This window comes from Stylophora pistillata, chromosome 12 (genome assembly GCF_964205215.1).
Source record: "Stylophora pistillata chromosome 12, jaStyPist1.2, whole genome shotgun sequence".
NCBI classification, from domain to species: domain Eukaryota; kingdom Metazoa; phylum Cnidaria; class Anthozoa; order Scleractinia; family Pocilloporidae; genus Stylophora; species Stylophora pistillata.
In genome coordinates this window covers 15980227-15984998 of record NC_142530.1, presented here as the reverse complement: position 1 = coordinate 15984998, position 4772 = coordinate 15980227, and positions in this window count along the sequence as shown.

Genomic DNA, 4772 nt, shown 5'->3' with positions numbered 1-4772 from the left:
TTTCTAGTATTTATCAGGAGCAAACTCGTTTTCTTTATGTCAATTGCAGCGTTCTCCTCAGGTTTAGTGAAAGAGCGCGAGAAGCTCCTGAAAACGTATTCTACATTGACAGAAAAATAACAATCTAACAAGTAAAATAAATGTTTGTGTTAACTTGAAGGTGCCATCACCTTGGCCTAGATAACTACTCTTGTATCCTGCATTACGGAAAAGGAACCAGAGCTGGAATGATTCTCTCTGATTACTGAGACGATGACTGATTCTCGTTTTTAAATACAGTAGAACCCCACTGACTCAAACTCGATCAACTCAAAAGTATTTCAGTCATCTCTTTCAGCGAAATATATCCTTGATAACACCAACCACTCTCCCACCCCCCCCCCCCTTTTCCCCCGTTTACATTAAGGAATACACTTTAGTCATGAACACGTCTACAGGCTAGTATCAACCCTGCGCCAGTTTTCAATTTTACACGATATCACTAGAGGTGAAGGAGTGGAACATCTTTCAGTTGACTGGGAACACACCACATTTTAAAATTTCACAAATGGGGTATTTTAGATCTGGCGATAATAACCAAAGGACGCTTTAAGTATCACAAATCAAATTCTAATTTTTGACGATTATTTGCAACCGAACTGAGTCAAACTGGTCGTAAGAAAATTGAAAATCGAATTTGGTTTTGAGGTGATCAAGGAAAAGCAAAGTGATAGAAGGATAAAGTTTCACGGCCAATTTAAAATCATTCCTAGATTTGTAAAACGGTATTTCCTTGAATAACCACCCACACTCTAATGAGCCTCTCCCCCAAATAATCGCCCATCCCCCTAGCCCATAATATAAAACAAGCGCCCCCTCGAATAAGTGCCCCCCTTCCTATCTCAAATAGTAAGGATACGAGAACCTGTTTCTATTGCCATTTCACATGGAACTTTTCAAGCATTAATTGCAGTGGAATCAATACGGGTTTCTTAATAAGCGCATCCTTCCTCGATTTAGGAGGGTCTGGATAGGGGGGGGGGGGTACGAATGTCAGTTGTCAGTTAAAATTTCGGCCATTTACTAGTTGTCAGTTAAATCTTCGGCCATTTGTCAGTTGTCAGTTAAATGACTGTTAATGATTAACTTGGCAAGTTAAATATTACTTTCCGACCCTATAAAGAAGTGTATATGGACATAATAACACCTAACTAACAAATACTTGTCAATACAGTTTGTGCAACTTCCATAAATCCTTCCTTACAACTGCACTAGTAAGATCCTAAGCCATTTTTACACTAAGCATTGTGCCAGTGCACTCATCTATATCTGGACAACAAAGATAAATTAAAATTCTAATGCGGTAGGATTAAGAGTAAGATTAAGCAACAGAACACATTTTTCCGGGCGTGATAAGGCCTCGCGGGACGTTGGGAGAACACGAGGAAAGTTGGTCGAGAAAAATGCGTTCTATTGCTTTTATGACATAACTAGGTACCTACGGGCTCTATAACTTGATACAGCATTGACTTGGAAACTGAATTGACCAATCAGACGATGTGCAGTGTGTTCACGCTATAATTAGTTAGTCTTAATTCCGCACACAATCTGGCGTCCTGCTTCTTTCTCACCGCGTGCTGACATTTGCCACAAGGATATTTCGGGGCACTAGATCTATGTGGTCCTGGATTAGGATGGATGTCTCAAGTTTTTAAATGTAGTTGGAAAGAGCTTGTACCACGTCGTAGGGAATCCTTGATATAGTGAACGTTCTTCTACGTATGCATAACGGCGGGTGAAGTCGGGTTGCAAACCTTCCATCAGAAATAAACGGTAGCGGAGTGACATCTAACGAGTTTTCGTGGATACAAGATGTATGTTGATAAGTATTCCATATTGAGAATGACATAAATGCCAATATGAAGGAGTAAAGCCGAAAAAATCTGTAATAAGTTAGTTGACGCTCCACGCGTGTGACTGCCATTACGAGTCCTACCCTTTTCTTGTAGAAAGAAGAAAACTTAGCTCGAGGCTTCCTAATTTTCCCAAAGCTTGCTGCAGTACATGTCAGTAATTTAAACTGCAACAGCAAAGACCTTTTGAGCCCCCATCAATCAGATAGAAAATTTTTGGTCAGCTGGAACGTTTGAGGACTGATTCTCTACGTCCTCTTTCTCTCAATACTCCATGTTTCTCTTTAAAAATAAAAAAGCTACGTGTTTAGATTCTCATTCGTTGGTGTTTTCTAACATTGGAAGTCACTGCGTGTAGGTCACGTGTTTTATGCGACTTCATGGTTGACAGTTGTAAACAAAGGATAGTCCATGAGTGCATGTGCCTACTCGATAGAATCGAAAAGGAAACATTGGAGTATCGAAACCGCGTGGAGCGTATGTGGCAAGATGTAGTAATTCAGTCTTCTTATGTGGACCTTTCACTGAAAGACGTTTTATATACATGTTTACTTTTTGCCAGTCAACCCATTTATTGACGGAAGTAGTTCAATGACCCCATCGTCTTGAAAATTTTCCATCTTATCGAAGTCCTCTGTTTTGCACAACCACAGTGTTCATTCTTGTCTAATTCACTCCAACGACCAGAAATTAATTATTAGGTCGTAACTCAGTGCTAACATGGTGTTGAAAATTTTATCCTTGAAACTTATTTAAAATTACTCACAAGTTTTCAACCTCTGTTCTTTGCGCGATCTTTTCATCTGAAAGACAAAGCAAGAAAACAGTAATATTTATTAGAACATAGCTAGCAGAGTCGCGCAATCAAATTCATTATACGTAAGCGTGCTCAAAATCCCGATTGTGCACGCGGATAGCGTCAGCAAATCCGACTTCGCCACAAATTTTTTTTTTCGCGCGAGCGGCCATTGTTAGCGCGGGGAAAAATAATACATTTCGCGACAATAATGGATACAAACGGAAACACGGCCTACTAGTCCGAAAACGAAGACAATGTTTCGACCTTTTCCCTTGGGCTAGAATTCTTAAATGAGGCAGAAAAAGAGAAAAACAAAGGAAAAGGAGACTCGGCATCAGCGCCGTCACGATCGCTTCAACTAATATTGTTGTCCGTTTTTCGCGTCGGATTTTGATGCCCAATTCCACCGGCTATGTTCTAAAACAATTGGTTCATGCTTTTAGCTGTGCACTATCGAGTTATGGAGCACGTGGGAAGTTTGGAGAGCACTCAAGAAGCTAGAGTTGCCCTCGGCAATCGCCTCGGCCAACTCTTACGCTTCTTTCGTGCTCTCCAAACTTCCCGCGTGCTCCATAACTCGATAGTGAACGCTAAAGCATGAACCAATTGTTAAATAATGAAGCTGACCTAGATTCCAGATTTACATAATTAAGATAACTGTTAGTATTTCACTTACAATACATCGATATCATACCTGATGGCAAAGCCTGATATCTAATAGTATATTTTTTCTATATAAGCACTATGGTGTCGTAGTGGTAGAAAGTAGGATAAATATTGTAAGAAATATACAACTCTTTTTAGAGACATGTTTCGGCATGCTTATGCCATCTTGAATCAATGAGTAACTGAACGTGAGTAATTATATAGCACTGAAGAAGATGAATAAAATGAGCACTATGACTAAGTTTTTCTTTCCAGGCTCTACAGAAGCACAAGGTAAAGTCATGTCAAATGTATCTTTCTCTGATGCAGTAAATGGCTTGATGCAGTAAATGGCTTGAACCCGGGGGTAACATGTGGAGGTGTAGTCTGATCGTCCGGGTGTGTATAGTCCTGAAAAGGACTGTTGTCGGTGGTAGTGACTGACGTTTCGACAACCTGTGCGGAAGTCATCATCAGAGTCAAGTGAATGATTGTTGTCAGTAGAATGTTCTTATTCCAGTTCGTGTGAAATGATCGGTTGGTTTTGTCGTGATGTTATTGGCTGTAAGACTCAAGTGACGTATGTCGGTCGTGATTGGTCTGTTTCGATCTGTCGGTAAAGTTAGGTCGTTCTTTTTCGGTCGTTTGTGATGTTTATGTCGTGAATGAGTCGTTTGTATGGAGCGGGTGGTTGTTGACATCTGTTTAGGGGAGTCTGTTCTAAGTTAGTAAACCAGCTTTCCAGAGTCAGTCGTTGAAAATAGTCAGTGCTGTAGGTTAGGCATTGCGCAGAGTCCCAGTCAATGTTGTGTTTGGTAAGTCGATGCTGTGCAGCAATGTGACTGCTGACATCACCTTTCCTCGTCGCCCGTCTGTGTTCAGTCAGTCTTGTTGTGAGGTTTCTGCCAGTCTCACCGATGTAGGAGGCTTGGCAGTCGGAACAATTGATCTTATATATCGTTCCTTGTCTGTTCCTTGGTTCGTCTTTGTCTTTAACGTTGGTTAGTAACTGACGTAGTGTGGTGATGGGTTTGTGGGCGACGCGGATCTTGAAGGGTAGTAAGATGCGCGAGATGTTTTCAGACATGCCTTTTATGTACGGTATGGTTGCTGTAGTCGTGGGGGTTGCGGTGTCGTTTGTTTCGGTAGTGGTAGTGAGTGTTTCGTCGGATGAAGTCGTTGTTGTAGTTGTTCTTCGTAAAAAGAAGGTGAAGGTATTTGTTCTCACGGTGAAGGTATTTGTTCGTGTTAGAGTTCTGATAGTTGTGGCTTTGTGTGATGTAAGGTTGTAGGATGACTCGTCTAGTAATCTGTCGGTGTGTGTCGCTTTCCTGTAAACTGTCGTCCGTAATGAGTTGTCGTTGTGGCTTACCAGGCAGTCTAGAAAAGGAAGTTTGTCATTTCCTTCGACTTCTCTGGTAAACTGTATGTCAGTA